This window comes from Triticum urartu, unplaced genomic scaffold (assembly GCF_056163025.1).
Source record: "Triticum urartu cultivar PI428250 unplaced genomic scaffold, HENAU_Tu73 scaffold2, whole genome shotgun sequence".
Classification (NCBI taxonomy): domain Eukaryota; kingdom Viridiplantae; phylum Streptophyta; class Magnoliopsida; order Poales; family Poaceae; genus Triticum; species Triticum urartu.
In genome coordinates this window covers 14,420,376-14,442,662 of record NW_028260368.1, presented here as the reverse complement: position 1 = coordinate 14,442,662, position 22,287 = coordinate 14,420,376, and the positions used below count along the sequence as shown (strand labels likewise).

Genomic DNA, 22,287 nt, shown 5'->3' with positions numbered 1-22,287 from the left:
TGGATAAATAATTTAGGAAGGATATTCTCATACTGACACAATACAAGGACAAGTATATGTGAAATCTATCCTTTCATAATTCGTAATTCATCCTTGTATTGTTTGTTGGATTAGGTCTAACTTTCTTGACCAAACTGCGAGCGCGGAACTTTACGAGATGAAATAGGGAAAGACAGAAGATAGAATAGAACTTAAAAGGATAATTGAAGTGACTCGTCTTCGAATCTACTTTGGTTGGAGTTCGAAAAAGGAATAAAAATAAAGTAAATTCAAGGAAGAGCTTTCTTTTTTTTTTTTTTTTAACAGCCCCTTGGCAGGTCGTGGAATGCTTTTGTTCTCCTCTTATTCCATATGGAATACAATCAGTTAAAATAAGAAGGAATAGGGGAATATTCGATCGTTCACTCCAAAAAGAGGGTCCTATTGAAAAAGAAATTATCCAAAATAGAAAGAAGTTTTTTTTTTCAAATTCAATTGTTTATTTATCTCTTATTCAAAAATTTCCCTGAAAATTGAATTTCTTTTTTTCATTCAATGGGGTTAGATGATCTAGTTCTTAATATTATTACTTTACTCAATTGACAAATTCCACAACAAATCTCTTGATTCGGAATTAGGGACTCATGTATCATCTGATGAATCCACTTTCTTTTACACTTCTGTATCTTACTCTATCTTGTTTTTTAGTATTATCTAAAATAACTGATGAATTATGAATTTTCCATAACTTAGGTAAATGCTTTACCAACATATGTAGTGTAGTAAAAAAAAATAAATGGAATTTAACTCTTTCATGCTTACTTTAACTAGTTATTTTGGTTTTCTACTGGCTGCTTTAACTATAACCCCAGCTCTATTTATTGGCTTGAACAAGATACGCCTTATTTGAATTGACTGAATAATTATAATTCAGAAAAGAAAAATCTTTCTTTGGGATTCCTGGCATTCTACGACTCTTTTCCAGACTAATTAGGAATTCTTTTCTTGGTCATTGAGATTCGTGGATAATTTAGAGTACTATTTAGGGATAGATCGTACCTCTTTTTTTATCCCCTCGAACAAATCGAAATGATTGAAGTTTTTCTATTTGGAATCGTCTTAGGCCTAATTCCTATTACTTTAGCGGGATTATTCGTGACTGCGTATTTGCAATACAGGCGTGGGGATCAGTTGGATCTTTGATTGAGTCATTTTTTTTTTTTGATTGACCTCCTCCAGACCAGAGAGGAGGTCAAATTGAAATTGGAGTTACAATTCAATTTTGTTAAGTTATTTTACTCTGCTTCGACATAAAATAGATGGAATCACGCTCTGTAGGATTTGAACCTACGACATCGGGTTTTGGAGACCCGCGTTCTACCGAACTGAACTAAGAGCGCTTTCATTCATTCAAAAAGAAAATCTTTTTCTATTCCTAATGTATCTCACGTACGTATAGTCTCCACAAATTCAAGTTATACCCACTTTACTTTAATTGATCTCGTCGCTACTGCCTATAAAGAAGAAAGAAGTAATAGGTAGGGATGACAGGATTTGAACCTGTGACATTTTGTACCCAAAACAAACGCGCTACCAAGCTGCGCTACATCCCTTTTCCAAATTAAATTGTTGTACAATGCCATTGTACACAATTCCTGTCTTCTTTTCCACATCATAATTTTCTTCTTCTTTCTTTCTCTATCTATATATAGAACCCTCGTGTCATTTCTTCTTTTTGGTCTCATATAATTAAGGAATTATATACATATAAAATCCAATATAATTTCGCCTATAAAAGAAGGATTACTTTTCCTTGGTAATATATAGGAAGAAGGGGTCATCTTTTTCTTTTTTAGGGATAGGAAAATTTCGTCGATATGGTTCATTTTATATATAGCATAACAATCTTGGGCAAGAGTTTATGATCATATATGTATTCCAACAAGGAAGGAGGATTTTCAATGCGGGATATAAAAACATATCTCTCTGTAGCACCCGTGCTAAGTACTCTATGGTTTGGTGCTTTAGCAGGTTTATTGATAGAAATTAATCGTTTATTCCCAGATGCTTTGTCATTCCCTTTTTTTTAATTCTAGTTATTGCTATGGGAGGGATAGATTTCTTCGTGATATGACAAAATTTGATCCTTTTCAATCTTTTTTTAGTATCGGAAGGAAAAAGAAAGAAAAGATGGATTGGGTTGAACCTCAGAGTCATTAAAAATTTGGTAAACCCCATTTTTGAAAATAGAAATTCAATTTAAAGGGGTACCCAAGCTAAATAAGGCCTCAGAAATCAGAGCATAGAAAAGGCGGGGCTGGCTAATTAAATGAAAGGATTTCGAACCAAAATCTTTGCTAATTCGACAAGGATTGTATTCTTTAATTATTTCTCTATTTTTTATTACTTAATTAAAGAATAAAAAAAAATTATTCTAATGAATTTTATTCTTCTTCTTCGGATTCAAAATAGAAGAATAAAAGAATAAGTAGAAGAATTAAGTTAAGTCAATCCAAAAAGAAAAGGAGGTTCATGGCCAAGGGAAAAGATGTTAGAATCAGAGTTATTTTGGAATGCATCAGTTGTGTTCGAAAAGGTGCCAATGAGGAATCGACGGGGATTTCTAGATATAGTACTCAAAAGAATCGCCACAATACACCCGGACAATTAGAATTCAAAAAATTTTGTCGTTATTGTCGCAAGCATACGACTCATCACGAAATAAAGAAATAGGAACATCGTGTGTTTGATCTTTCCAAACAACAGAAAGAGTAAGAACTTCATATTTAATATATAAAGAAAACATAGTATAGAATACAAAATACAAATCAACTCATCTGATTTCCGGTAGATATTATTTCATATGTATAGAGGGTATTCATATACTATAATATGAATCAAATAAGATATGGATCAAAGAAAAACTACTTCTTCTGGATCCTAAATTAATAAAATAAAGAAGTGAATTTTCAAATTTTCAAATTTTAAATAAGGAATAAATCATGTATACATCTAAACAACCTTTTCTTAAATCTAAGCAACCCTTTAGTAAATCCAAGCAAACTTTTAATAAATCCAAGCAACCCTTTCGTAAATCCAAGCAAACTTTTCGTAAATTCAAGCAACCTTTTCGTAAATCTAAACAACCTTTTCGTAGGCGTCCCCGGATTGGCCCGGGAGATCGAATTGATTATAGAAACATGAGTTTAATTAATAGATTTATTAGTGAACAAGGAAAAATATTATCGAGACGAATAAATAGATTAACCTTGAAACAACAACGATTAATTACTCTTGCTATAAAACAGGCTCGTATTTTATCTTTCTTACCGTTTCGTAACTATGAGAACGAAAAGCAATTTCAAGCCCAGTCAATTTCAATAATTACAGGTTCTAGACCCAGAAAAAATAGACATATTCCTCAATTAACGCAAAAGTACAATTCCAATCGAAACTTAAGAAACAACAACCAAAATTTAAGAAACAACAACCGGAACTTAAGTTCCGATTGTTGATGTTTTATTCGAATTCGAAAGGGCCAGACCTATATATATTATAAAGAAAGTAATCCAGCTCGTTGATTCCTACCACTTAATCTTAATTTATTGTATCTTCCCGGAGTTCCCTCTCCGGGAATTCATCTTTTATTATTCCAGTATATTACTTTATTTATACCTTTAATTGATGATCTTTATTTTATTGGAAATCGTGTAAAGATTATTTGGATTTGATACAGCTACTTGTGCAAGCATTTTACGATTAAGAATCAATTTCTTCTTGTACAGGTTGTGTATTAATTTACTATAACTATCGAATACTTTATATACCCGCGTTGCTGCGTTTATCCGAGTGATCCACAAACGACGAAAATCCCTCTTTTGCCTACCTCTATCTCGATGAGAGGAAACAAAAGCTCTTTTTACCTGTTGGGTAATCATTCGATTAAGTCTTAAATGAGCCCCTCTAAAGTTTGAGGCAAATGAACGCATTTTTGTTCGTCGTCTCCGGGCTATATATCCTCGCGGAACTCTGGTCATTGAATCAAATTAACCTTAATGAATAACTAATGATTTCTCTTCTTTTAGCCACCCTTTTTCTCATTAATAACAAAACTAATTATTCCGATATATAAAATATTAATTCCAATGGCTTTTGCTATAGTAACCTTCCCAACCACGATTTTTTATTCCACTCCGTTCAGTTATTTCTATACGAAATAACAAATTCATTCTAATAATACTAAAAAAAATAGTGGGTTCCATCGTTTCTATGGTTCCCTTTTAAACGGTGAGGCCCTCTCTATACACCGGAGCCCTTTCTTTCATCAAAAGGTATTGCGAACTTGTATAGTCCACATTCTTTGGCTCTACCTATCCATTATAGAGTAAATAGCTCTTTTCACAATAAGAGTTATCCATACAGTGACGGTATTTAATTATGAAAGTTGGCTAAGTAGCTGACCCTGTTAGTCCGTTCTTTTAAGATAAAGGAGCATAAGCCTTTTTCTTTTTATTACTATTTCCTCCGCTTAATGGATAACCATTTGCTACCAATGGGAGAATTGCTTCTTATTTCCAATTTAGATAATTGGATTTGCACCAAAGGAAACCATAAATTCCATATACCATAGAAATCTAGGATAGAGAAGCTATATCCTATTCATTGGTACTAATCATGGATACTTCAATTTTTTTTATATTTGTTTGAAGTCATGATCTGAACGAGTCGCACATACACCCTAGCACATGTTCCTCGACGCTGAGGGCATCCTTTAAGCGCGGCCGTTTTTCGAGCATTTCGTATTGGCTGTCTTGCGTTTCTAATAAGTTGTTTAACCGTCGGCATGTTGTATGTATATAGAAAAAAATGGATTGGTTTAGATCCATCTTAACCTGATGATTGCTCATCATGAAGTCTTTCTATTTTCTATTAAATCGAGGAAAACACGAATTTAGCTGTGAAATAACTTTACAAGAAATCCGGACACTACCAATCCTTAAACATTTCTGGAAACCACACTGGATCAGTATCGCAGTGCTTGTCAATCATTTCATCCCCTACAATATCGACAAGTCCATAAGCTTTGGCTTCGTCTGCTGACATAAAAACATCCCTTTCCATGTCTTCGGATACAACCCAAAAAGGCTTGCCTGTTCTTACTGCATAAACCCTTGTGATCATTTCGCGAACTTTGTGTAACTCTTCTACTTCTAGTAAAAATTCTGGTGTCCTTGCCCGATAATAAGCACTAGCAGGTTGGTGAAGCATAATCCTCGCGTGAGGGAATGCTATACGCTTGGTGGGTTCTCCTCCAAGCAGAATGAAGGACGCCATGGAGGCGGCTATTCCGAGGCATATTGTATATATATCTGGTGTCACCGTTTGCATCGTATCAAAAATAGCCATTCCTGAGATTAGCCACCCGCCTGGGGAGTTTATAAACAAAAAAATATCACTAATTCCATCTTCTATACTCAGATATACCATGAGACCTGTAATATGATTCGTGATCTCGCAACGAATCTCTTGACCTAAAAAAAGTGTCCTTTCTCGATACATAACATTGTATAAGTCAACCCAAGTCGCTTCTTCATCTCCAGGAATCCGGTAAGGTACTTTTGGAACACCAATGGGCATATTAGATTAATATTATTAAATTTAAGTAAGAAAACCACACTTTAATATGGAAACGTAAGAATGGAACAGAAAGAAAGAATCCGCAGTTTATTGTCTTAATTTTTATTCTTATTCTATATGAATATTATAGATTCTATTAATACGTAGATTGAAAGGTTATACATATAAGGAATGTAAGACAGATTGAATAAAGAAAAGGGAATGGGTGATTTGAATGCTAAACAAAGAGGGGTAGCGATCTATTCTTCGTTTTTTCCAAATTGGCCAAGTTACCCATTGCATATTGGCACTTATCGAGTATAGAATAGATCTGCTTCTCTTTCTTCTTATGAACAGAATTGGCTTCTTATTTTTAATGGAATGAAATAAATATTCGCGCTTTCTGACACAGAATCCCCTAGAAGGGTTAGGTACATAGGATATGGATAGTCTTTTTCAATGCGATAAAATAAAGCGACATCGTGTCTATTTTTCTTTGCTAAAGGGGTATTTCCATGGGTTTGCCTTGGTATCGTGTTCATACTGTCGTATTGAATGATCCGGGTCGATTGCTTGCGGTGCATATAATGCACACAGCTCTAGTTTCTGGTTGGGCTGGCTCAATGGCTTTATACGAATTAGCAGTTTTTGATCCCTCTGATCCTGTTCTGGATCCAATGTGGAGACAAGGTATGTTCGTAATTCCCTTCATGACTCGTTTAGGAATAACGGATTCGTGGGGTGGTTGGAGTATTTCAGGAGGAACTGTAACAAATCCGGGTATTTGGAGTTATGAAGGTGTGGCAGGTACGCATATTGTGTTTTCTGGCTTGTGTTTCTTGGCAGCGATCTGGCATTGGGTATATTGGGACCTAGAAATATTCTCTGATGAGCGGACGGGAAAACCCTCTTTGGATTTGCCCAAGATCTTTGGAATTCATTTATTTCTTGCAGGGGTGGCTTGCTTTGGCTTTGGGGCATTTCATGTAACGGGTTTGTATGGTCCTGGGATATGGGTATCCGATCCTTATGGACTAACTGGAAAAGTACAAGCTGTAAATCCAGCGTGGGGTGCAGAAGGTTTTGATCCTTTTGTTCCGGGGGGAATAGCTTCTCATCATATTGCTGCGGGTACATTGGGTATATTAGCGGGCTTATTCCATCTTAGTGTCCGTCCGCCTCAACGTCTATATAAAGGATTACGTATGGGCAATATTGAAACTGTACTTTCCAGTAGTATCGCTGCTGTTTTTTTTGCAGCTTTCGTAGTTGCTGGAACTATGTGGTATGGGTCAGCAACGACCCCAATCGAATTATTTGGGCCTACTCGTTATCAGTGGGATCAGGGATACTTTCAGCAAGAAATATATCGAAGAGTTAGCAATGGTTTAGCCGAAAATCTTAGTTTATCAGAAGCTTGGTCTAAAATTCCCGAAAAATTAGCCTTTTATGATTATATTGGTAATAATCCGGCAAAAGGGGGATTATTCAGAGCAGGCTCAATGGACAATGGGGATGGAATAGCTGTTGGATGGTTAGGACATCCCGTCTTTAGAGATAAAGAAGGACGTGAGCTTTTTGTACGCCGTATGCCTACTTTTTTTGAAACATTTCCGGTTGTTTTGGTAGATGAGGAGGGAATTGTTAGAGCAGACGTTCCTTTTAGAAGAGCAGAATCCAAATATAGTGTTGAACAAGTAGGTGTAACGGTGGAGTTCTATGGTGGCGAACTTAATGGAGTAAGTTATTCTGATCCTGCTACTGTAAAAAAATATGCGAGGCGTTCTCAATTAGGGGAAATTTTTGAATTAGACCGGGCTACTTTGAAATCTGATGGTGTTTTTCGCAGCAGTCCAAGGGGTTGGTTCACTTTTGGTCATGCTACCTTTGCTTTGCTCTTCTTTTTCGGACACATTTGGCATGGCGCTAGAACATTGTTCCGAGATGTTTTTGCTGGTATTGATCCAGATTTGGATGCTCAAGTGGAATTTGGAACATTCCAAAAAGTGGGAGATCCAACTACAAGGAAACAGGCAGTTTGATACACATTGTTATAGTATCTTTCACCTCTCTTTTTTGATTTGACATGGGAAACATCTCCCATCCTTTCTTTGACTCTTTTTCTTTCTTTATATGGGAAATTATCCCAAATGACAAATGAATAGGTGTGGAAGTTATAATTGTAAATAAACCAGGATCGAATCTATGGAAGCATTGGTTTATACGTTCCTTTTAGTTTCGACTTTAGGGATAATTTTTTTCGCTATCTTCTTCCGAGAACCACCTAAGGTTCCACCAACTCCAACTAAAAGAATAAAATAATTTCATTTAAGTAAGAAGTCCCCCTATCTGGGAGACTTCTTACTTAAATTAGTCTCCGTGTTCTTCGAATGGATCTCTTAATTGTTGAGAGGGTTGCCCAAACGCGGTATATAAGGCATACCCAGTAAAGCTTACAAGTAAACCAGATATGGAGATGGCGACTAAAGTTGCTGTTTCCATTTTTATAGAATTTCAAGATTACAATGGATCTACGAAAAGATCGTGTATTTACAACTACAACGGAATAGTATACAAAGTCAACACCAATGATTAAATAGAATTTATGGCTACACAAACCGTTGAAGATAGTTCTAAACCTAGGCCAAAACGAACTGGTGCAGGTAGTTTACTGAAACCCTTGAATTCGGAATATGGGAAAGTCGCCCCGGGTTGGGGGACTACTCCTTTTATGGGGATCGCAATGGCTTTATTCGCTATATTCCTATCTATCATTTTAGAAATTTATAATTCTTCCGTTTTACTGGACGGAATTTTAACCAATTAGGTTTCTACTAACTAAAACTAGGAAGTCAGAGTTTTTCCATCCAAAAAAGCCTTTCTAGTTTAAGATCTACATTTCTAGATATTATGGTAGTTCGACCGCGGAATTTTTTTGTTTCGGTATCTCTGGAATATGAGTGTGTGACTTGTTAGAATTGATCCTATTGATAATACATAGAAAGGGCCTGTTATCTCTATCAAGATGATTCTAATTCGTCAGATATTATTTATTCTAGTATCTGGAACACGAAATAGATAGAGTGGATCAAAAAAAAATGGAACTATGATTCATACTCACTATTAAGACCTCGCAACCAGACTGAAAAATTCAAGTAGTTCTTAAATAAAAATAAAAAAGAAATTTTCTTCCTTCCAATTTTGTTTGCCCAAAAGACAACTTTTTTTCTCTCGATTTTGTCGAGTCATTACACTGATTCAATAAATGATTATCAAGCGGTTCTTATTCGAAGAACCCTTGCCTTTTGTTTAGCTTGAGACTAAATCATCGTGGCTCTAGTATGAATCTAAGGTTTTAATTGAACTGATTCATAGGATCTCAACAAGATAATTTCTATATTACGCATAAAAAAACAAATCCTTTATAGGGAAGAGAAAAGTCAAGAAGCCTCTAATGACCAACATAAGGGAAAGGAAGAAAGAAAGACGCGCCAACTTGAGATTTTTTGGCATTATCATCACAAAGAAGATATTCCGGATTTTTCTTATTTGATATCTTCAAGGCAAATCGACCCAATTCAGTGGCTGATGAAGTTTTGAACCTTTTTTCTAATATTCGTTGAAAATTTTTGTGTTTCTGCTTGAGCCGTACGAGATGAAATTTTCATATACGGCTCTTAGAGGGGGACTCGGGTTAGTTACCTATCTCAATAAAGTATATGATTGGTTTGAGGAACGTCTTGAGATTCAGGCAATTGCAGATGATATAACTAGTAAATATGTTCCTCCCCATGTCAACATATTTTATTGTTTAGGGGGAATTACACTTACTTGTTTTCTAGTACAAGTCGCTACCGGTTTTGCTATGACTTTTTACTACCGACCAACCGTTACAGAGGCTTTTTCCTCGGTTCAATACATAATGACCGAGGCCAACTTTGGTTGGTTAATCCGATCAGTTCATCGATGGTCAGCAAGTATGATGGTTTTAATGATGATCCTGCATGTATTTCGTGTGTATCTCACAGGGGGATTTAAAAAACCCCGCGAATTAACTTGGGTCACAGGTGTGGTTTTGGCTGTTTTGACTGCATCATTTGGTGTAACTGGTTATTCTTTGCCTTGGGATCAAATTGGCTATTGGGCAGTCAAAATTGTGACAGGTGTACCTGACGCCATTCCGGTAATAGGATCGCCTTTAGTGGAGTTATTACGCGGAAGTGCTAGTGTGGGCCAATCCACTTTGACTCGTTTTTATAGTTTACATACCTTTGTACTGCCTCTGCTTACTGCCGTATTTATGTTAATGCACTTTCCAATGATACGTAAGCAAGGTATTTCGGGTCCTTTATAGGGAAGGCATATCATAGAGAATTATAATTATCATATATCATATCGGGTAGGTTTTGGTATTTCATTGCTACAAGCATGGGTTATTGTAAAATAACACATGTCATTTGGATACTTCTCTTCAACTCCAAAGTATTTTTATACAATACAAATAGTTGAAGTTAATTTTACGAAAGAAAAAAGGCGGATTATGGGAGTGTGTGACTTGAATTATTGATTTGGCCATGCAGATAAAGAATTGGATCTGCCACATTAGAATTCACAACCAAAGGTGTCTCCGCATCCAATCAACATGTAAGTCCCCTACCTAGGAAGGATAGGCTGGTTCACTTGAGGAGAATATCTTCTATGATCATACCGCAACCATGTCATCCATGAACTGGCTCCGTAAGATCCCATAGAGTAGAAATGGAATAAGTCATGTGACATGATCCAGTTCTCTATTTATTACACTTACCTTTTTATTATAGTATGGAAATGCATTCATTTTCTTTGCATCGATTGTGATCCGCAATACTATCGGAGTAAAAGAAGGGATCTAAGGAAGAATGTAGGCTAAACTTTTTGATTTTTTATTAGTAACAAGTAAATATTTTGTTTGGAGGTAAGAAACTTGCGATATTGAGGGGATAAATACCAACTAATCAAGAGACATGAGACAATCCACAAAGCAATTGATCATGATCAAATTTGTAAGCCCACTTGGATATTGAGCATTTACCCATAAGAATAGGATTATTTTCAATGAGTAGTTGTAGGTGCAACTTCGGAAAAGAGAATCTGATAAAGCTTTTCTTGCCTAGAGTCATTGAGTCATTATAAACCTTAATTCTATTAAGGATCTTCCGCGGTCTTATTTCTTTCACTCTTGCTCGAGCCGGATGATGATAAATTCTCATGTCCGGTTCCTTTGGGGGATGGATCCTAAAGAGTTCACCTATCCCAATAACAAAGAAACCAGACTTAAATGATCCTGTATTAAGAGCTAAATTAGCTAAAGGGATGGGACATAATTATTACGGGGAACCCGCATGGCCCAACGATCTTTTATATATTTTTCCAGTAGTAATTCTAGGTACTATTGCATGTAATGTAGGTTTAGCGGTTCTCGAGCCATCAATGATTGGTGAACCGGCAGATCCGTTTGCAACTCCTCTGGAAATATTACCCGAGTGGTACTTCTTTCCCGTGTTTCAAATACTCCGTACGGTACCCAATAAGTTATTGGGCGTTCTTTTAATGGTTTCTGTGCCAACAGGCTTATTGACAGTACCTTTTCTAGAGAATGTCAATAAATTCCAAAATCCATTTCGCCGCCCAGTAGCTACGACCGTTTTTTTAATCGGTACTGTAGTAGCTCTTTGGTTAGGTATTGGAGCAACATTACCCATTGATAAATCATTAACTTTAGGTCTTTTTTAGATATTTTTTGATTCATTCAACCGTGAAGTACCATAGGTATCTAGGAAATAGTTACTTCCAAGTGAATCTTCCCTAGATACCTAAAATCCATTTTATTATGATCCATTTCGCGAAAATATAGATTGTACCAAAGATGCTAAATTGTTTTCTTTTTATTCTAACTCGAAAAAGAAGAAGAAAAAAAATTGCAATGGATTTAAAACGAGAGTTTATTCTTAAGTAAATCAATTGGGAGATGCTTCTCTAGAGTGTCCCATATATGTTTTCTATCTTCCATACGAAAACTGTCAATTCTCAGAAGATCTTCTTCAGTCTTACTCAAAAGGTCCAATAGTGTATGTATATTGGCCCTTTTTAGACAATTATACGTTCTAGAAGTCAATTCTAATTGATCAATAAAAATACAATTCAATGAATTCCTTTTTTGTTTTTCTTTAGATTAGTTAATCTTTTTTGAAAAGTAAAAAGGGGTGGAGTAAACCTGTTTTTATTTTCTTCGAAACTAGCGCCCTCTTCCTCCGCGTGTAGAAAAGGAAGAAATAAATCAATCAAATTACGAGAAGCCTCATAAAGTGCTTCCTTAGGGGTTAAACTTCCATTAGTCCATATTTCTAGAAAAAGTATCTCGTGTTTTTCATTTCCATTCCCACAAGAAAAAATACTATAATTCACATTTCGAACAGGCATGGATACAGCATCTATAGGATAACTTCCATCTTGATAGTTCTTTCTGAGTTCTGTCTGATATCCACGATCTCTCTTGATCTGTAAATCAATACAGAAATCAATGGGCTCTGTCAAGTTAGCTATAGGTTGTGCCGTATCAACGATTTCTACGGAAGGCGGTAAGATGATATCTTGAGCAGTTATGTATCTAGGACCTTTGACGCAAATGGATGCGTCTCTAACTCCATAGAGATTACTTCTCAATACAATTTCTTTCAAATTTAGTACGGATTCTTCAATACCTGCTATTGTAGAATACTCGTGCGGCACGCTCCCAAATTTTGCACGTGTGATACATGTTCCTTCTATTTCTCCAAGTAAAGCTCTTCGCAAGGCAATACCGACGGTGTCCGCTTGACCTTTTCTAAGCGGGGACAGAATGAAACGACCATAATAAAGGCGCTTACTATCTACTCTTGATTCAACACACTTCCACTGTAGTGTTTGAGTGGATCCTGCTACCTCCTCTCGAACCATAATAGACTAGTATTATTATTTTATCATTGAATCGTTTATTTCTCTTGAAATGAAAGTTGAAAGCGGGTTAATTCTTTTACAGACGTCTTTTTTTAGGCGGTCGACATCCATTATGCGGCATAGGTGTTACATCGCGTATACAACTTAATCGCACACCACTTTTAGCAATGGCTCGTAATGCGGCATCTCTTCCACTACCAGCGCCCTTTACCATAACTTCTGCTCGTTGCAAACCTACTGTACGAATAGCATCTACTGCTGTTCTTTGACCAGCATAGGGTGATGCTTTTCTTGAGCTTTTGAATCCACAAGTACCGGCCGAGGACCAAAAAACCACCCGACCTTGTGGGTCTGTAACAGTTATAATGGTATTGTTGAAACTAGCTTGAACATGAATAACCCCTTTTGTTATTCTACGTGCACTCTTCCGTAAACTAAAACGTGCATTCCTACGTAAACCAATACGCACTTTCTTACGTGAACCAATTTTTGGTATAGCTTTTGCCATATTTTATTATCTCATAAATATGAGTTAGAAATAAAAAAAAGAAAAAAAGATACAAAGATATCCGTTTCAGGGTAAAATAAACCCTTTACTTTAATTATTTTAAATGAAATTATTTTATTTGGAATTGGAACATTTCCGCGGGTACTTTTTTTTACTTTTTAGAAAGTAAAGTTCTTTTTCGAAAGATTACCCCTGTCTTTGTTTATGCTTCGGATTAGAGCAAATGACTCTAATTCGTCCACGCCTACGAATCAGTCGACATTTTGTACAAATTTTACGAACGGAAGCTCTTATTTTCATATTTCCGTATCCTTTTTTAAACTATGAATCTAATCTTTTGGAAAAAATAAGTCTCTTCGCTTGAATTTTAGAACTTAGAATTTATTACCCTAGAAAAAAAAAGAAAAACCTAATCCTTTGAATCTTTGGTATCCTTCAAATCTTCGCTATCCTTCAAATCTTCGCTATCCTTCGAGTCTTCGATACGCTTCGAATCCTTATGGGGAAGTCTATAAATTATACGTCCCTTGCTTGAATCATAACGACTTACTTCAATTTTGACCCTATCCCCCATCAGTATTCGTATAGAACTAGACCGTATCTTTCCTGAAATATAGCCTAGGATGATGGTGTCATTCTCTAGCCGAACGCGGAACATTCCATTGGGTAGGGCTTCCGTAACTAAACCTTCGAAAGTTACTTTTGCTTCTCTCGGGTTTTTTTTTTCTCTCCTATTTTTTTTTTCTGTCATATTTTTTTTCTCCTATTTTTCTATTTTTATTTTAAAAATAGGAAGGGCGAGATAGAATTCGAGCACTATAGGCGGGGCGATTACCATATATAACATAAGACTTCTCCCCCAATTCTGTTTAGTCGAGCTTCTCGATCTGTCATTATTCCTCGAGAAGTAGAAAGAATAGCAATTCCCATTCCACCCAAAACTTTAGGAATTCCTTGATAGTTGGTATAAATTCGTAAGCCGGGTCGGCTGATACGCTTTAAAAAGGTTCTTGTTCTATATATTCCTTTTATAGTCTTTCTCTTTTGATGTCGCAAAGTTGAAACCAAGAAATATCTGTTACGTTCCTGATGTTTCCGAACACTTTCAATAAAACCCTCTCGTAGAAGTATTTTAACAATGTTTTCGGTAATATTTGTAGATACTACTCGAACTGTTCCTTTTTTATTCATGTCCGCATTTCTTATAGAGGTTAGTAAATCAGCAATAGTGTCCTTGCCCATAAGACTCTAATTCTAGGTTCCTCCTAATTTTTCTATAATCAACATGTTTTCTTTTTTTTTTTTTCATTTTGGATTTTAAAACATATACGTAAAACACAATCTACTAAATTAATTCTTTGGTCTCAATTTCGCCTACTAGTATTTATAATACTTCAGGAGCTAATGAAACTATTTTGGTAAAATTCAATTCTCTCAATTCCTCGGCAATCGCGCCAAAAACTCGAGTTCCTTTTGGATTGCCTTTTTGATCAATTATAACCGCAGCATTGTCATCATAGCGGATTATTATACCGTCTTCGCATTTGAACTCTTTACATGTACGTACAATTACAGCTCGAATTACTTCGGATCTTTCTAGAGGCATTTGGGGCAATGCGTCTTTGATTACAGCAACAATAACATCACCAATACGAGCATATCGCTGATTACCAGCAGCTCCTATGACTCGAATACACATCAATTTTCGAGCTCCACTATTATCTGCTACATTTAAAAGGGTCTGAGGTTGAATCATATTATTTTGATTTCAATTTGTTATTTCAATGCAAAAGGATGAAAGAAATATTGTCTTTCCAGAAAGAAAAACCGAGCATTTTTTTTTATCTTCCATACCCCTTTTAGGGTTCTATATCTCTAATCGAATAAATTGACTTCGTATGGGCATTTTACTGGCAGCTATGGAGATAGCTGCTCTAGCTACAGTTTCAGATACTCCCCCCATTTCATAAAGTATACGACCAGGTTTAACAACGGATACCCAATATTCGGGGGACCCCTTTCCCGAGCCCATACGTGTTTCCGTGGGTCTTAGTGTAACCGGTTTGTCGGGAAATATACGTACCCATATTTTTCCACCACGACGTGCATATCGTGTTATTGCTCTTCGTCCTGCTTCTATCTGTCTCGCCGTGATCCAAGCGGGTTCAAGTGCTTGAAGAGCATATCTACCAAAACAAATACGATTGCCTCGGCAGGATTTTCCTTTCATTCTTCCTCTATGTTGTTTGCGAAATCTGGTTCTTTTGGGGTTATAGTCGATGGTTCTCTTTCTTAGTTCCATCTCTACTGCAAAACTGGACATGAGAGTTTCTTCTCATCCAGCTCCTCGCGAATGGAATCAGAAAGCATGTAAATTTCTCTAATTCATAATATTCCAAAATATTACGGTACGGATAGATACACATTAATAGATAATAGAAAAAGTTCGGTTTTTTTTATATTGAATTTGTTAAAACAGAAAAATATAATATATAGTCAAAAAAGAAGATCTAGAATATATCCAGATGTGTGTGTATATTTATCTAAATTCTATATTTATAGATAATGTAATCCTTCTTAAAAAAATCCTTATTTTTACTCTTATTGAATCGCGGTAAAGTATTCTAATTCAATAAGAATTTCGCGGGCGAATATTTACTCTTTCCTGTCTTATTTGTTAATTTATAAACTTACCAAATAAGACAATTTTTTTGGTTTGTTCCGCCATCCCACCCAATGAAGTGTTAGGATTCTTTTCAATAAAATCCTATGGAATCATAGGTTCTGTCGTTCCCACTGCTTCTCCTTGAATGGTTAGGTCTGAATCCCGCAACGGAGCTTCCAAAAAATTTCTTTCCGAGTTAATTTTCTCAGTTTTATTAACCCGGGCGGCTCTTTATTATTGCTTTAAATTTGTAGTTCTTGTTTCAAGTTACAATTTTTAATTCTCTATTATTTTTATTATATTGATGCTTTATCACATTGCCTTTTATGATGTAATTCATAGACCATACATAGTGGAATCCTATATCTTATTTATTTCCTCTTCCTTCTTTCTATCATCCCTCCCTTTATCCACATCCCTTTAGTTTTGCTTCACAACCTAGAATCCCTTTTCTTTTTTAGAGAAAAAATTGCAGTTGCTACAACTATATGACACATCTACTCATTTATGTTATGATAGAGGTATTTATTCATATAGTGACTGTTTCTTAGTTAGGATCTCGACAATACGAAGCAATAGGTTGGTTATTAGTTAATTTTCTATAATTACTAAGTTTTTTTCTTAAAAAAAAGAAAAAAATAACGAGTCACACACTAAGCATAGCAATTATATTAAATGATTTATCAATTTTCATTAAATCTTATAGAAAGAGGTATAATTTCTTCTTTTGCAGGGATTTCAGGAAAAAAGTCTCTTGTCATTTTTTATTCTATCAATGGACAGAATCCGAAGACAAGATTACTTATTCTTCGTCTACGAATATCCAAATTTTTACACCTAATACTCCATAGATAGTCCGAATTGGATAGCAGCAATAATCAATTTTAGCGCGAATTGTTTGGAGGGGAAGTCTACCCTTTTTAATAGATTCGGCGCGTGCAATTTCTTTTCCTCCGAGACGACCCGCAATTTTTACTTTTACTCCCCTTATATCTGCTTTTTTAGTTAATTCAATGGCTTTTTTCATTGCCTTTCGGAATGAAACTCTATTTTTTAATTGGAAAGCTATATATTCTGCAAGAATGTTAGGCTGTCTATAAGGTTCTTTAACTTTTTCGATAGAAATATTAAATCTCTGGTTTACAGAGTTAATTTCCTTTTGTAGATCTTTCTCTAATTCTTCGATTGCTCCTTTTTTCTTTAATAAATTTGGGAATCCAATATGGATTATGACGTGGATCGTATCGATTTCTTTTTGGATTTCTATATGTGTAATTACTTCGGAACTTGAACCTGAGTCCATTTTTCTATTATGTGTAATTACTTCGGAACTTGAGTCTGATTCTATTTTTCTATTCGAGCCCTTTTTCCTATTCTTTTGTATATAGTTCTTGATACAATCCCTTATTTTTTTATCTTCCTGTAGACCTTCAGAATAATTTTTTGGTTGTGCGAACCAAAAGGAATGGTGTTTTTGGGTTGTACCAAGTCTGAAACCGAGTGGATTTATTTTTTGTCCCATATTTTTCTATTCTATATTTTTTTTACTGGGAATCGAAATCTTAGATGGATCTAAAGGTTATTTAGATTTCTTTACTATATTTAGTACAATTGTTATATGACACATGCTTTTTTTTATGGGGAAACTACGTCCTCGAGCTCGAGGTCTGAATTTCTTCATAATAGTACTCCTACTGACTTCGGCTTTAGTAATAAATAAATTCGCTTTGTCGAAATCCCTATAATGAGTAGCATTTGCGGCTGCCGAATAAACCAACTTTAAGATGGGATAAGATGCTCGATAGGGCATGAGGTTCAGTATCATAACAGTTTCCTCGTAGTAACGCCAGCGAATCTCGTCAAGAACTCTTTGTGCTTTGAAAACAGACATAGGGATACGTTTTTGTGCTTTGAAAACTCTCTCGAACTTAAGTAGACGATCGGTTGGAACTTTCCTTGCGAGTTTCCTTAGCCCACTTTTCTTCTTCTTTATCCTAGGGATATACTTTACTAGTTTGAAACTTGTCATAAATAAGGTTATTCCCCGCCTACCTTTACTTTATTTTGAATCTTTTTTTCTTCTTAATCTTTCTATTCAGAATTCAGTTAACGACGAGATTTAGTATCCTTTCTTGCATTTTCATAACTCGTGAAATGCCGAGTAGGCACGAATTCCCCCAATTTGCGACCTACCATAGGATTTGTTATGTAAATAGGTATATGTTCCTTTCCATTATGAATCGCGATTGTATGGCCAACCATTGTGGGTAGAATGCTAGATGCCCGGGACCACGTTACTATTGTTTCTTTCTCCTCCTTCATATTGACCTTTTCTATCTTTGCCAATAAATGATGAGCTACAAAAGGATTCGTTTTTTTTCGTGTCACAGCTGATTACTCCTTTTTTCCTTTTTAAAGAGTGGCATTCTATGTCCAATATCTCGATCGAAGTACGGAGGTCAGAATAAATAGAATAATGATCAATGGAAAAAAGAAAAAAATCCTTTAGCTGGATAAGGGGCGGATGTAGCCAAGTGGATCAAGGCAGTGGATTGTGAATCCACCATGCGCGGGTTCAATTCCCGTCGTTCGCCCATCGCATTATTGCAAATTCCAAAAATGCAATTTTCCATATTCCTAGTTACGTATTTACTTACGGCGACGAAGAATAAAACTATCGCTATATTTTTTCCTTTTCCTAGTTCTTCTTCCAAGCGCAGGATAACCCCAAGGGGTTGTGGGTTTTTTTCTACCAATGGGAGCTTTCCCTTCACCGCCCCCATGGGGGTGGTCCACAGGGTTCATAACTACCCCTCTTACTACGGGGCGTTTACCTAGCCAACACTTAGATCCGGCTCTACCCAAACTTTTTTGGTTCACCCCAACATTACCCACTTGTCCGACTGTTGCTAAGCAGTTTTGGGATACTAAACGGACCTCCCCAGATGGTAATCTTAAAGTGGCCGATTTACCCTCTTTTGCAATGAGTTTCGCTACAGCACCTGCTGCTCTAGCTAATTGCCCACCCCTTCCACGTGTGATTTCTATGTTATGCATGGCCGTGCCTAAGGGCATATCGGTTGAAGTAGATTCTTCTTTTCTCTCAAAAAACCCCTTCCCAAACTGTACAAGCTTCTTCCAAAGCATACGGCTTTCTAGATGTATATGACGATCTCTAGACAGATGGATCTTATATGAATCATATGATGAAGTACCACATGAGTGGATATATAGGAAAGGAATCCAAATCTGCCGAATCGCTCATGTTATGATCTTCTACATCCTAGGTCTCTGCGTTCCGTCATCTGGCTTATGTTCTTCATGTAGCATTCAGATCGAATGACTCTATGAAATTACGTCGATACTTCCACATATTATGGGTAACGTAGGAGACATCCCTATTTTCCCCCGGGGGTCTTAATTACCACTGCTTAGCTTTCAATTTGCCTCTGACCATCAAATTAAATGTGAATAACCCGTCCTCCTCTCTTTGAAACAAGGGGCGCTTCCGGTTCTGTGCGTGCTTCAAACAATTTTGTCTTCTCCATATTACCATATCTCTAGAGCCAATAATTTTCTATGAGGAACTACTGAACTCAATCACTTGCTGCCGTTACTCAACAGTTTTCTGTTGAGGTCTATCCCGTAGAGGTAGTCAAATTGGATCAGTGATCGATTTCTAGGTTTCGTCGTAAACCTAATTGGTTACTTCCAATTACGTAAATCAATAGTTCAAACCGCACTCAAAGGTAGGGCATTTCCCATTGATATAGGAACTTTTGTACCAGAAACAATAGTATCTCCAATTATAGCCCCTCTGGGATGTAAAATATATCTCTTCTCACCATCCCCATAGTGTATGAGACAAATGTATGCATTTCGATTAGGGTCGTATTCTATGGTTACGATTCTACCAGATATGTCTTTTTGATTCCGTCGAAAATCTATTTTACGGTATAGGCGCTTATGACCTCCCCCTCTATGCCTTGCGGTAATGATTCCTCTGGAATTACGACCTTTACCACAACGGTGCCGTCCATGGATCAAATTATTTCGTGGATTGGATTTCACTTGCCTGTCTACGGTTCCCTTGCGTGTGCTCGGGATAGGTGTTTTGTATAAATGTTTCGCCGTATTATTAAGTATTCTCCTTTAGTTTTTTTCTCTATCTAGAAGTGGAATAGAATAACCCGGTTGAAGGGTAATGATCATACGTCTGTAATGCATTGTATGGCCCAGAATAGGTCCTATTCTTCTACCTTTTCCAGGTAGTCGATGGCTATTCACAGCTACCACCTTAACACCAAAGAAGAGTTCGACCCAATGCTTTATTTCTGTCTTAGTGAATCCCGATTCGACATTAAAAGTATATTGATTCTTTCCCAATAAACGAAGACTTTTTTCTGTAAATACTGCGTATTTGATTCCATCCATAAATCGACTTTCCCTCCTATGCTCTGAGTTCCAGTATCGATAAGAATTCGAGTTCTTATTGTTCTTATGTTATGGTATGAATATACCATACCAATTCGTTATGTATGGATGATGGATGAGATTCCATGGATAGAGAGCCAGTTCCAATAGACTTATGGAATGTTCCCGTTCGTGTGCATCCAGCAGGAATTGAACCCGCAAATTTACCAATTATGAGTTGGGCGCTTTAACCATTCAGCCATGGATGCTTAACAGGGATCATCGTACATCGTAAATAACCAATTTTCATATAGAAAGACATATCATAGAAAAATGAAATCGAAAATATTCCGAGATGGCAAATATTCGGAGATGACTATGAAAACACCTCTCTGGATCCTCGAATTGAAAGAGAGATTGAGAGGGATCAAGAATCCTAATTCTCGCTATTTGGAATGGATCCAATTCTATTGAGTCTGACTCATAGTGATCATTTCTCTTTAGCAAAGAATGACCTTGGTTATCAAAGGATTGAACAACCGGGATCCATTTACTTATGATACCTAGTTGGCATTGATAACAAGGATCTAATGAATTATGAATTATGAGTTTTAATAGATCCTCTTTAGCAGAAAGACGTATATTCCTTGCTCATTATCAGACAATCACTTATTCCCAAACCTCGTGTGGGACTAATCGTTTTCATTTACCATCTCATGGAAAACCCTTTTCGTTCCGCTTAGCCCTATCGGGTATTTTAGTGATAGGTTCTGTAGGAACTGGACGATCCTATTTGGTCAAATTACCTAACGAAAAATTACGATTTCTTTCATTAAGGTACGAGGGCTTCTTATTCCACAAGAACGAAAGCACCTTTTCATTCTTTCATATACTAGGGGTTTTTACTTGGAAAAGACAATGTTCCATACTAAGGATTCGGGTCCATAACCACGAGTTCCAGTGCACTAGATCTTGTAGCACTTAGCAACGAAGCCCTATCCATTAGTATTCCACATAAGAAATCCATTCTAGAAAAAAATACAATAGATTAGCTCTTCATAGACAAACTTGGGGTTTGCGAGCCAAGGTAAGATCGGCTCGGGATCATGGGACCCTTTTCTATCAGATAGGAGGGGCTCTTGTACAAAAATAGACTTACTAAGTAATAACCCCATAGAATCTATCTATATAAGATAAAAGAGGCAATCGTGTCAGGAAGCGGGTTTTTCTTTGGCCAAAAGGTACTTCGAACTTGGAACGAGCATGAAGAGATTAACGAGACTTCTTTCTCTTTTGAGTTTTTCTGGCGGACCTGCCGCGCAAGATCTTTGGTCTTCCCCTGGAACCGATGAAAAAAAGTGGATCGCTTCTTATGTACTCGCTCAGAATGATTCTTCTCTATCTATAGTTCATGGCCTATTAGAAGTAGAAGGTGCTCTGGTGCAATCCTACCGACAGAATAAGATTGCAGTCAGGTGATAATAGTCGAGTGACATTACTTCGTCGGTCCGAACTAAGGAATCTGTTAGAAATGTTTTGAAATGGATATTGTTCTCTCTTTGATCAGGGATTGCTATATGAAAAGAAGTGAGTTTGAAAAAGGGAACGGAATGCTCAAACCGGAACTGCTAGAGGAACGATTTTCAATAGCATAACTTGGGCTCCTAGAATATGGCGCCCTTGGGACAATCTATTTGATTGCAGGGTTTTGTTCCGAAGCAAAGATATCCGCGGAGGCCGGTTCGTTCGTCCTATTCCTGATATTCAGGACCAAGAGGTACTGGATTCTCTTTCGGATAGGCCCTGAAAGGAGAAGAAAGGCTGAAATGCCAACGGACCTCTGTCTATTCTCTAATTCACCCGATCCGATAGTACCCGTTTTTGGAACGTCCAGTGCCAAAGTCACTGAATGGGTAAGTCACCAATCCAATCCCTTTGACAAATCGGATGTCATATTAGATATCATATTCTATATATATAGAAATATCATAGATAGAATAGACATATAGAATTTTTTGGTCGGCAAATTCGAAGGAATCATTGAGTGAAAAAGGAGCAAAGAATGACAAAAGACGAGACTCTACTAGTCTTCACTCTTGTGTGTTCCTCTTCCTCGGTTTCTGTTTTCTTA

General features: G+C 36.5%; 2 non-coding genes across 2 annotated transcripts; both read right to left on the bottom strand.

Moving 5' to 3' along the window:
* Positions 1-1,305: 1,305 nt before the first annotated feature.
* On the bottom strand, positions 1,306-1,379 carry TRNAW-CCA (transfer RNA tryptophan (anticodon CCA)). The gene has a single exon. It is a non-coding gene; the product is annotated as a tRNA-Trp (tRNA).
* A 139-nt stretch (positions 1,380-1,518) lies between these two features.
* TRNAP-UGG (transfer RNA proline (anticodon UGG)) lies at positions 1,519-1,592 on the bottom strand. Its single transcript has one exon. It is a non-coding gene; the product is annotated as a tRNA-Pro (tRNA).
* Positions 1,593-22,287: the final 20,695 nt, after the last annotated feature.